Here is a 13,182-nt window from a genome sequence, read left to right as displayed (position 1 = left end):
TCTGAAGACATCAGTCAGGAAGTTAAAGCTTGGTTGCAAATGGACAATGACCCCAAGCATGCTTCCAAAGTTGTGGCAAAATGGCTTAAGGACAACAAAGTCAAGGTATTGGAGTGGCCATCACAAAGCCCTGACTTCAATCCCATAGAAAATGTGTGGGCAGAACTGAAAAAGTGTGTGCAAGCAAGTAGGCCTACAAACCTGACTCAGTTACACCAGTTCTGTCAGGAGGAATGGGCCAGAATCCACCCAACTTATTATGGGAAGCTTGTGGAAGGCTACCCAAAACATTTGACCCAAGTTAAACAATTTAAAGGCAATACTACCAAATATTAATTGAGCATATGTATACTTCTGACCCACTGGGAATCTGATGAAAGAAATAAAAGCTGAAATAATTCATTCCCTCTACTATTATTCTGACATTTCACATTCTTAAAATAAAGTGGTGATCCTAACTGACCTAAGACAGGGAATTTATACTCTGATTGAATGTTAGGAATTGTGAAAAACTGAGTTTAAAAGTATTTGGCTAAGTTGTATGTAAACTTCCGACTTCAACTGTATGTTCTCTATGACAAGACAACCAGCCTAGATTGTGTTAATGGTCTGAAGAAGGAGCTCTTCTCCAAGAGGTCATTCTCTGCAACATTCAAACCGAACAATGTACCAAACAAGCATTTGGTCACCTTCACCAGAAAGATTTGGATGGGCTAAAACAGTTGATTCCTGGACACACTTGTGGACACTCTTACCAGAGGCTGACAAAGTGAGGTGTGGCTGCAAAAGTAGCCACTTTGTTGTCGGAAGTGTTGATGCAAGGATGCTGGATTGTCATGCATTGCATTATGACATTGTCCTGGCACATGTGAACAAGGGTCCTAAGTCTTTCATTTTCTTCACGAATTACAACGTAAGGAATACATTTGATGCATTTTTACTTGATTTCATGTTTTTTTTATTTATGTAGAAAATGTATATTTATTTGACTATGGATTCATTACATCTCCATTGGCGACCATTTTGAATTCTGCTTTCTGGTTAATTTTGAAATGAGCACCCTTTCTAGGATGTTTTCATATCATCTGAGGAATGTTTGTACCAAATTGCATGCTTTTTATCTGTTGCAATACAGTTCCCATGGTCAAATTACGGCTATTATGGCAGCCATTTAAAATGTAGCAGTAACTCACTTCCTGTTCAATTTTGAAATGGGAACCCCTTCTGGGATGTTTTCATATCACCTGAGGAATGTTTGTACCAAATGTCATGCTTGTAACTGCTTCGTAAAGGGTATTTTCTTCCCCTAAGGCCCTTGACTACTACCTGCTATATAGCCCATTACTCTTGCCAACTCAGAAACAACCCTCTAGCCACTGTAGCTATCCAACAAAGTTTGTTTTCTTCAGCTGGCTGACAGCAGCTGCCCTAATCTATCAACTTTACATTCAGTACAGCCATTGTTACTGTGACAGTTGCATCCTATTAACCGCATTGACAGATGCAAAATGATTCCCATGGATACATTGGGAGAAGTCGGTCTTTAGGTTTCATATTTCATTTGGCAAGTTTTGCAATAGAGTAATAGTGTTTGCACGTGAACAATGGTGCCCCCTACTGAATAAAGTACCCCAATGCACTGTAATAGACAAGAACTACTGTATGACTCATCATTTTATGCTATACAGAAACATATGTGTATTGAACATCAAAAACAGGAAATAACAGATATTTTCAACAACAAAGACAAAACCAGTGTGACGAGCCCAAAAAATATTATTCGTACTTGACCAAGGCATCATACACAAAACAATGAAAAGTGCAGACTTGAGTAAGCCTACCTACTTAACCATTTCCATTCAGTACAGTGCAAAGATGATCAATGAAAGGAAACAGTGAATCATTTACATTTTTCATAGTAATAAAGGCAACAAGAAAAACAAAAACAATTTCTCTAATAGCCTAGAATACAGGGGCGGACAGTGATTTGGAGGCCCCTGGCAGAGGTCAGGCAGAGACCGTTTTTTATTTTCACTTCAAAAAGTAGATTACTTTCAGATGTTATTACAAAAAAAATCCAGCATCTGCACTGGAGAACGCATCCAAGGGGTTGGGAGGGGTTCTCCCATTCTTCTCTACAGATCCTCTCAAGCTCTGTCAGATTGGATGGGGACCGTTGCCGCACAGCTATTCTCAGGTTTGTCCAGAGATGTTTGATCGGGTTCAAGTCCGGGCTCTGGCTGGGTCACTCAAGGGCATTCGGAGACTTGTCCCGAAGCCATTCCTGCATTGTCTTGGCTGTGTGCTTAGGGTTGTTGTCCTGTTGGAAGGTGAACCTTCACCCCAGTCTGAGGTCTTGAGTGCTCTGGAGCAGGTTATCGTCAAGGATCTCTCCCTACTTTGCTCCGTTCATCTTTCCCACCATCTCGTCTAGTCTCCCAGTCTCTGCCGCTGAAAAACATCCCCACAGCATGATGCTTCCGCCTCCATGCTTCACTGTAAGGATGGTGCCAGGTTTCTTCCAGGCGTGACACTTGGCATTCAGGCCAAATAGTTCAATCTTGGTTTCATCAGTCCAGAAAATCTTGGGTCAGTGTCCAACGGCCTGGGCTGGGCTGGGCAGAGCGATTCTGACTAGTGGCCTGACACTGGATTTGCTGAGGCAGATGGGGATCAAGGGGTGGCTCAGGTAAGTTGCATTCCCGTGTCTCACAGCCTTGAGGGCTTGAAGAGTAAGGCACCTGATAAGGCCATTAGGGTTGGAGGTCGAGGAGGTGCAGCTAAGTGTTCCACAGGCTCATTCCTTGCACATTGGGGTACAGGTGAGGTGTACGACCTTAGGCAGTTGTAGTGGATTGCTTGGGTCTCGGTAGTCTAGTCCAGCAGTTACCTGATCCTGTAGGTTACACAAGGATCCTCTTCTGTAGATCCAAGGCACTCAGTGTGGTGAAAGCTTGTGACGTGCTGTCATAGGGTTGTTAAGCCACACAAGGTCTCCTGGTTTGTAGGGGATGTGCCTGACATTTTTGTCGTAGTTGTGTTTTTGTTGTAACTGAGCATGTTCTCTGTTCTGTGCAGCAGATCCAAGGGCAGACTGGAGCTTGTGGGTAAATTGACCTACATAATCTGCTGGCGTTGTGGAGGTGTGGAGGCTGTCATTCTCCCTGCTGTCATTCTCCCTTCTCGACCATGTGTCAGAAAGAAGGGTCTGAAACCAGTTGTAGAGTGAGTGCTGCTGTTGTAGGCCAGGGCAACTTGGTTGAGGCACTCGTCCCACTCGCCAGGCTGTTGGGGCAGTGTCTTGGCCAGCTGATTGATAAGTGTCCTATTAAATCTTTCCACCATCCCATCACATAGTGGATGATAGGGGCTGGTCCTGGGGCCTCATTTATAAAATGGGCTTACGATCAATTTTGATCTTAAGTATGACTTATGCAGAAAAGTAGTTATTTATAAAACCTTACTTTGACGTGGAAATGATCTTCTCTCTACGCAAAGTCTAGACTTCACATAAGTGATTTTTCTGCTGGTTATGTAGTGGTATTGCAGTTTGGGACATATGCATCCATGCCTGTGGTGAACTTTGCATTAGCTTTATGAATAATTTGTTAGGAATTATCAATTAAAGTTGTGAGGAATTAATTGCCAGACGCAAGGTGTTTTGAATTAAAAACAGGATGCGATGTTCTATAAACAGTGTGTCAAATTAGAAAAAAGGAACCATGGCTGTTCTTGCGTTATTGGAAGACTTTGAAAACCATGCTTTTAGAAGGGAGAGAGTTTTCGGAGACAGGTGTCACGCCCTGGTCTTAGTATTTTGTGTTTTCGTTATTATTTTGGTCAGGCCAGGGTGTGACATGGGTTTATTTATGTGGTGTGTTTTGTCTTGGGGTTTTCATAGGTATTGGGATTGTGGCTTAGCATAGTCTATGGCTGTCTGGAGTGGTTTTCAATCAGAGGCAGGTGTTTATCGTTATCTCTGATTGGGAACCATATTTAGGCAGCCATATTCTTTGAGTCTGTGTGGGTGATTGTTCCTGCCTCTGTGTTTGTTTGCACCAGATAGGCTGTATAGGTTTTCACGTTGTTGTTGTTGTTGTTGTTGTTGTTGTTGTTGTTGTTGTTGTTGTTGTTGTTGTTGTTGTTGTTGTTGTTCGTTTTTTTTGTCGTCATTAAACATGTATCAAGACTACCACGCTGCATTTTGGTCCGACTCTCCTTCACCTAAAGAAGACCGTAACAACAGGAATGACTTTTTTGCTCATGATGATCCATGGCTTATAGATCGCAATCGTCTCCCAATAAATGTTCTGTTAGATTTATGTGCAGATTTAGCCCCTAATCTGGAAAGGAAGACACGCTGTAATCATGCCATACCCGTATCTGTCCAAGTACTGTCCACTCTGGGATTCCTCGCTACTGGGACATTCCAGAGGGAAATGAGTGACAGGTCGGGTATATCAGAGCAATCATTCAGCTGCATCCTGCCTCAAGTGATCGAGGCGATTCCACATGAGGGCTTGAAGAGATACATTAGTTTCCCATTTACAGCAGACGAATAGGCGCGAGTCAAAGCCGAGTTTGTCCTCTCATTTAATTTCCCAGGGGTCATAGGTGCAGTTGACTGCACGCATATTGCCATACGCGCACCATCTGTAGATGAACATTTACATGTTAACAAGAAGAATTTCCATTCATTGCATGTTCAGATCATCTGCGATGACCGTATGCAACTACTCAATTTATGCTCCAATTGGCCAGGGTCTACGCACGACTCATTCATTCTGCACCACAGCAGAGTAGACGTGAGGAGGATGGAGGCGGGTGGCTTCTCTGTAATTGTTTTCCAGTGTATAATAGCCTATTAACCGTGCAAAATAATGTAACACAACGGTTTTACCCTATTAGGTGACCAGGGCTATCCACTGAAAACGTGACTTCTCACTCCCTTTGCCGATCCCCAAACAGCAGAGAAAATGCACTACAATTTGGCACACGGCAGAACAAGGTCGGTTGTGGAGTGCACATCGGATTGCTGAAGGGCAGGTGCCTTCAATTTTAAGGTAATTTGAGATTTATAGATCACAGGTGTGTAAGTTACAAACAGGCTTATTAGAAACTACGTAAGCAAGGTTTTTTATGCTCCGTATCTTTTATGAATCGAACGTAAGCACACTGTCGGAAATGAACTTACGACTAAGTTCAAGTATAAATCTAAGAACATTTTTATAAATGAGGCCCCAGGTATTTTTAACTCCCAGCAACTGGCAAAGACTCGTACAATGTCAGCCTTGAACTGACGTTCTTGGTCAGTGTGCAATGTCTCTGGTGTGCTTTGTTTCCTGACAAAGTTCTCGAAAAGACACTTGGCCACAGTTGTAGTGCACTGGTCTTTCATGGCATAGAGGTTGATGTACTTAGAAAAGTAATCCTGTACCACAAGCACGTATCTGTTGCCTCGGCTGGTGAACGGCAGTTCCAGAATGACAGCCGTGACTTTCTGAAATGGCTTGGCTGCTACCACTGTCTTCATAGGTGCTTTCAGGTGTGGTGTAGGAGCCCTGCTGGTGTCACATGGGATGCACTGTTTACACCATTCCCGTATGTCATTCAACATGAAAGGCCTTGTCAGCTGACAGATGGCCTGCCAAAGGGTCCCAGTGAAGGAGTTGAGGTACATCTTACAGTATGGACTGAGGCACAATTACCTGATAGATGACTGACTTTGAGGCAGGGTGGTAGATTTTTCAGCAGAGCTGACCAACGTTGAATATCAGCCTATGGAATTCGTATCAGAGTGCTTTCTATGCTGGCCTGCGATGATTAATCTGCCAATGAGGCGGTTTCTGACCTTTTGTTCTCCAACTGATAACTTCAGCCAGGATGGTGTCATGCTGCTGCTCTTCCCATAGGTCCGTTCCCGTATTGGATCTTTTGTGGACAAAGATAGAGGAAGCTTCCACCTGAGGTGTATCTGGTACTTGGCGGTACACTGGAGAGGCAGGACGGTACTGGCGGTCGTTCAGGTGAGTATTAGGCTTGTGATGGATGTTGAGCTTGACGGCTGGTGAGCAGCCACATGCTTCTCTTGCAGAATTATTGGATGGGATGGAGGTCCTGTTGGCCTAGAAGCCCAATCACGCTGTGAGGTTCTGTTTTTTCCCCCCGTATCTGGCGTACCTCACTCGTCAGGCCATTCACAGTGAGCGTCAGCAGCTCCACAGCATAAAGGAACTTCTCATCCGTGTCATTAGAACGAACCATAGCAACCTGGTCTGGGGCCGGTGCCACTGGTGGGTTCTCAGCATGTAGTTGGAGAGCTGCACGTGCTCTTCCACAGCGACTTGCAACGAGCAGCGCCTCTGATCCATTTTCATGAATTTTCACCTGCAAGGTAAGGTCCAATCCGGCCACAAAGCAGCACAACTTCTCCCCTTGTGCTTTGTGGTCATAGTCTGGGAAGGCCTCCAGAACCAGACAAGTGATGTCAGCACTGTACACATCCAAGCTCTCAGCAGGCTTCCTAGGGCGAGCATTCACAAATGTCTGAAAGAATGGAAGAAACTGCCTGGGGCCAAAGACTTCCTTCTGTTTGGTCTTGACAACAGAGATGGTCTTCTGAATGATTGGTGAAAGGCTGTCCCAGTAAAGGAATGCTGCATCAGCTAATCGTGTGGGTAATACTGATGCTAGCACAGAGTCCAACTCCACACCCGGCAGATTGTACATAGCTTGTACACCTACTTCAAGGCGACGAGACCAGCTAGCAAATGACTCAGTGCCATCTCCCTGATTAGCTGGTGGTAGGTCAATTTTCAGGAGCCCTGAGAAGTCTTGTGGGGTTACAGAGTCATTAGCATTGTCCAAAGGTCCAGCTTCATTAGCATTGACCCGAAATTCAGGATCATTGTTAGCATTGTTCAAAGATTCAGTTTCAGAGTCAGACATGCTGTTTCAAGAAATTAGCAAAAAGTTGCAAAAGTGATTTTGTTTGGGGGGGTGTTTTTGTGTTTTTTGCTGGTTATTTTTCCATGGACATTGTGGATACCTTCACCAGCTAGCACTAAGATAAGTACTCTTCTGGACAGCTGGTGAGAACTAGCTATTTGCTTGTTCTGCAAGATTTTGAGGATTACTGCAGTTTTGTCACGTTTGCCACATTCCAATAAATACCATCGGTGTAAAGTACTTAAGACAAAATTACTTAATATCTGTACTTACTTTACTATTTTTGACAACTTTTATCTTTACTTCACTACATTCTTGAAGAAAATTATGTACTTTTTACTCCATACATTTTCCCAGACACCCAAAATTAAAGTACTTGTTGCATTTTGAATGCTTAGCAGGACAGGACAATTATCTAATTCTCACACTTATCAAGAAAACATCCCTGGTCATCCCTACTGCCTCTGATCTGGCGGAATCACTAAACACAAGCTTCGTTTGTAAACTATGCCTGAGTGTTGGCGCGTGCCCCTGGCTATCTGTAAAATAATACAAATAAAAGGTGCTGACTGGTTTGCTTAATATCAAATCAAATTAAATTAAAAAATGGTCACATGCGCCAAATACAATACAAGTACATTTTAGCAATTATATTTACTTTGATACCCAAGTATATTTAAAACCAAAAACTTTTAGACTTTTACTCAAGTAGGATTTTCTTGGGTGACTTTCACTTTTACTTGAGTTTCTATCAAGGTATCTTTACTTTTTCTCAAGTATGAAAATGGTGTACTTTTTTCACCACTGATAAATATCGAGGGTCTGATTCTGGTGACATGACGATCTATGCTTGACTGCCGTTTGACTGCCGCAGATACATAATAATCTCATCATGCAGAATAAACAACCCGCACAGCATACCCGCACTGTATCTGCGAGCTATTGGCTAGAGGGCAGGTCTCAAGACCAGAGTATGCACATTTGCTATTTATCGCAACAGTTTTTGTAACAAAACTATCAGTAGAGTTGAAAATGCATTGGAAACACATTGAACTTTAGATTTGTATTGTACTGAAAAAGTACATTTTGTGTGCAGTACCTCATCACACTATGATTTTTTATCTGCAACAAGTCCATTCGGTGGAAACATACCACTGATGAGAAAATGCACATATTTTCTTCATTCTAGAATATTTGCTTGAAAATCTGCTGCCAATTGGATGGAAACCTAGGGGGGGCTCATCTTTGTATCTGCGCCATTATAGCGTCTGTGACGGCATGGGCAGCACCATTGATGTTATCTCGATGGTGCTTCTTCACAGTTGGCTGATCCTCCCCCTGATGACCTGATTGGACATGACTCCAACCGGTTCATCAGGAGGGATCAGCCAATGAAGTTGGAAGTCCCAGCCAGTTGACTACATTAAATGTGTTCTCACTAGTTACCACAGCTAAAGATTCAAATTAGTCTATTTCGTAAAAATTAATGAAAACTAAAATGTGCTTTTTTTAAAAGACCTTGAAAACAACGGTCGGACATCTTGGACGCAGTCACCAGTTCTTATTATACCTGTGGTTCGTGTTTGCCTCTATCTTGCTAGTTACGGTTTTACTTCGACTACTCCATCTGCGCACTATTAATGAGCAAGGGCACAAGGAGCAATGTCATTACAAGCATGAGCAGCAGGAGGCTTTTGGGCATTCTACCAGTGTTGCAGGAGAAGTGGCTCTGCTTGGCTGCGACTAGTTGTGGGTGTGGAAAAAATCTGTTTTTCCACTACCACCAGTGGGGAGGGGAAATCTGCAGGCACCACTGTGGCCACAACCGCAAGAAACATGAAAAGTAATGTTGTGCGTGCAGCTGTATGCAAGTACTTGTTGAGGACCAGGGTTTGAATTCAGTTCAGTGAACAGAACCGAAAACATTAAATAACAGGAATGAAAGTGATCCATTCATTTCTCTGTTATTTTACCAGGTAAGTTGACTGAGAACACGTTCTCATTTGCAGCAACGACCTGGGGAATAGTTAAAGGGGAGAGGAGGAACGAGCCAATTATAAACTGGGGATTATTAGGTGACCATGATGGTCAGATTGGGAATTAACACCCCTACTCTTACGATAAGTGCCATGGGATCTGCAATGACCTCAGAGAGTCAGGACACCTGTTTAACATCCCTTTCAAAAGACAGCACCCTACACAGGGCAGTGTCCCCAATCACAGCCCTGGGGCATTGGGATATTATTATTTTTTTAGTCCAGAGGAAAGAGTGCCTCCTACTGGCCCTCCAACACCACTTCCAGCAGCATCTGGTCTCCCATCCAGGAACTGACCAGGACCAACCCTGCTTAGCTTCAGAAACAAGCCAGTATGCAGGGTGTTTCATACTGTTCCTGAACAGAACTGTTATTTCAAAGGCATTGGGAACCTGTTAATAACGTTATTTTACGTACCAGGCAAAAAAACGCAACCAAGAGCCTATGCAAAGACCTCCCTCTGTCACTCAGAAACGTATTCCAATGTCTGCCTGCAAGCTGGAATTCTTTGATTGTACCTGCCCCTCCCCCTCCAAATCATAGGCTACTGTACTGACATTACAAGTGTGATTCAGAAGATGGGGAGAGAGATGTTGAATTAGCGAGAGAAGAATGGATTCACTTTTTTAATGCTAGTTAAGAATCCTATAGGCCTAGTTATCACGTTTGACGTTGGATTTATTAACGACAAAAAGGTAAGACGTGTTATTAATTTTTTTGCCGCTCTGCACACACAAGCTTGTTAGCTAGCTAGCTCAAGCTTGTTAGCTAAAAGGACATTCAAAGTTCTTCAATTGAAGCCGCTCCTCCTAGGTATAATTCTGTGGACCTAATTCAGATAATGCATGTCATAACAAGATGCCCAGAGCTTCAAGCCTCCTCCTCAATCCTCTCCTGCTATCTCCCCACCTAGGGTGAGCATTCGCAAAATTTCGCATCTTGCGCCATAGGCTACACTAATCTGTCCATCACGCATGTAAACAACTAGCTTGCTTGCTCTTTCTGAACTGATTGGTGAAGGAATTGAATGAGATAAATGTAAAAAAAAAACCTGTTGATTTCACTGTTAAACAACAGGTGTAGACTAACAGTGAAATACCAACTTTACGGGTCCTTCCCAACAATGCAGAGCTAAAGAAATAGAAAAGTAAAACGTGTCATAAAAGTAATAATAAATACACAATGATTAATGATAACTTGTAGTTTCTATATACATCACCAACCTCAAGACAAGCATACAATCTGTTGAGTCGTATGTCTCCAAATGTTTAATGTGGTTTTCATGTGGGTTTGTGTGTGTGTGTGTCTGTGTGTGACACTGCTTGTCCTTCTTGGCCTTCTCCAGCTCCTCATACTGCTTGATGTCGTAGATGAGTGTGAAGAGGTCATGCAAGTCAACCATCAGGGGCTCTGCCTGCTAGGGAGAGGGAGGGATGTGAAGGAAGAGGAGCACACGCCTTCATCTTCCAGACGACACACACGCAGTTCACAAACACTTGTGTCGCAATCAAAACTGTGGTGTCCCTCCTTCCCAGAGGCGTAAGCGAAGGCCCGGTGGTAGTCGAAGGCCTGGGTATCCTTGGCAATATAGAAGATCTCATCCACCGAGTGGTGATGCAGCAGAACCTGAACACACAGGGAGGAAGTGACATAAGTTAGAGTTAGGAAGTGATGTAGTAGATCTGCGAAACAGGGAAGAGGAAGTGACAGATCAGGATGAGGAAATGGACTGATTTTATAGTTTAGTTAGATCCGGGAGTTTTTTCAGACATGTGACCTGTCTAGGAAAATTCCTGTCTCGACTCTATACATTTCTATGAATTTCATGAATTCTTGAAATAATGTTTTGTTTCAAAATGAGGGAGTGAACTGGGAATTCACGGTAAGTAGGCAGGCAGACCTTGATGACCAGTCTGATGAGACAGGACAAGTGTTCAACGCTGCTACCCATCCCTGGAGTTGGCCACGGCACTCAGGGGTAAGCAGAGGTCAGGGGTCATCAACAGTCATGATAAGTGAGAACAACAGGATGCATCTGACACACACAGACACACAAAATAAAAGTTGTTATTGTTTGTGCTGCACACACATACACACACACTGAAGAGAGCCTCAGGAAAGGTGGGTGTAACAGAGTGTTATTATTTGTAATTACTTATATCTGTCATCAGATGACAGTAAGTGCCACAACTTACTACAGTAACTGTGCGTGGGTTAGTACACTACATGACCAAATGTATGTGGACACCTGCTTGTCTAACAGCTCATTCCAAAATGATGGCATTAATATGGAGTTGGTTCCCCCTTTGCTGCTTTAACAGCCTCCACTCTTCTGGGAAGGCTTTCCACTAGCTTTTGGAACATTGCTGAGGGGACTTGCTTCCATTCAGCCACAAGAGCATTAGTGAGGTCGGGCACTGATGTTGGGCGATTAAGACTGGCTTGCAGTTGGCGTTCCAATTCATCCCAAAGGTGTTCGATGGCGTTGAGGTCAGGGCTCTGTGCAGGCCAGTCAAGTTCTTCCACACCGATCTCAACAAAAAAAATTCTGTATGGACCTAGCTGAAACAGGAAAGGGACATCCCCAAGCTGCTGCTACTAAGTTGGAAGCACAGAATCGTCTAGAATATCATTGTATACTAGCTTTAAGATTTCCCTTCACTAGAACTAAGGGGTCTATCCTGAACCATGAAAATCAGCCCCAGACCATAATTCCTCCTCCACCAAACTGTACAATTGGCACTATGCATTGGGGAAGGTAGCGTTCTCCTGGCATAAGCCAGAACCAGTTTTGTCCGTCGGACTGCCAGATGGTGAAGCATGATTCATCACTCCAGAAAATACATTTCCACTGCACCAGAGTCCAATGGCTGCAAGCTTTACACCACTACAACAGACACTTGGGATTGTGCATGGTGATCTTAGTCTTGTGTGCATGCGGCTGTACGGCCATGGAAACCCATTTCATGAAGCTCCTGACGAACAGTTCTTGTGCTGACGTTTCTTACAGAGGCAGTTTGGAGTAGTGAGTGTTGCAACCAAGGTCAGACGATTTTTACGCACTTCAGCACTCGGCAGTCCCTTTCTGTGAGCTTGTGTGGCCTACCACTTCACTGCTGAGCTGTTGTTGCTACTAGATGTTTACACATCACAATAACAGTACTTACAGTTGACCGGAGCAGCTCTAACAGGGCAGAAATTTGAAGAACTGACTCTCCACCCGGCACAGCCAGAAGAGGACTGGCCACCCCTCATAGCCTGGTTCCTCTCTAGGTTTCTTCCTAGGTTCTGGCCTTTCTAGGGAGTTTTTCCTAGCCACCGTGCTTCTACACCTGCATTGCTTGCTGTTTGGGGTTTTATGCTGGGTTTCTGTACAGCACTTTGAGATATCAGCTGATGTAAGAAGGGCTATATACATAAATTTGATTTGATTTGATTAGTTGGAACAGTGGCATCCTATGACAGTGCCACATTGAATGTCACTGAACTCTTCAGTAAGGCCATCCTACCGCCAATGTTTATCTATGGAGATTGCATGGCTACATGCTCGACTTTATACACCTGTCAGCAACGTGTGAGGCTGAAATAGCCGAATCCACTAATTTGTAGTGGTGTTCACATAGTTTTATGTGTATAGTGTATGTGTTGTGACTTTGATGAGTGAAGAGCAATAGCAGGGTGGGTGAGACAGAGCCTGCCATACTGTTGTCTGATAGGTTCCACAACGGACAGACCTGGAGTTGCTGGAGCGTGTGGTCTTCCTATCAGTCAGGAAGTAATACATGCAGACGGCGATGTGATAACCCCCGGCCAGACAGGGGCTCCGTCTGCCATGGCTCCTCCTCTCAGAAACAACGCTGCTGATGTCATAAGAAAGACGGGACACAACCAATTTCAACACGACAGCAGGAAGTGGGAGTCAATACCAACGATGTATGTTTAAGGGGTAAAGGATGTTACCAAATCTTCTGATCTGATGAGAAAGATGGCCAAAATGTTTGTGTTTAGAAATAAAAACAAAGTCATTCTCTGTTATGCTTGATCACCTCAATTGGCTTACACACATTTGTGTAATACAATTTGCAAATAAATAAATTAAAAATCCTACAATGTGATTTTCTGGATTTTTTTTCTCATTTTGTCTGTCATATTTGAAGTGTACCTATGATGAAAATTACAGGCCTCTCTCATCTTTTTT

This window comes from Oncorhynchus mykiss, chromosome 28 (genome assembly GCF_057628025.1).
Source record: "Oncorhynchus mykiss isolate SJ-2025 chromosome 28, ASM5762802v1, whole genome shotgun sequence".
NCBI lineage: Eukaryota > Metazoa > Chordata > Actinopteri > Salmoniformes > Salmonidae > Oncorhynchus > Oncorhynchus mykiss.
The sequence above is the reverse complement of the archived record's forward strand: the minus strand, read 5'-3'. Positions refer to the sequence as shown.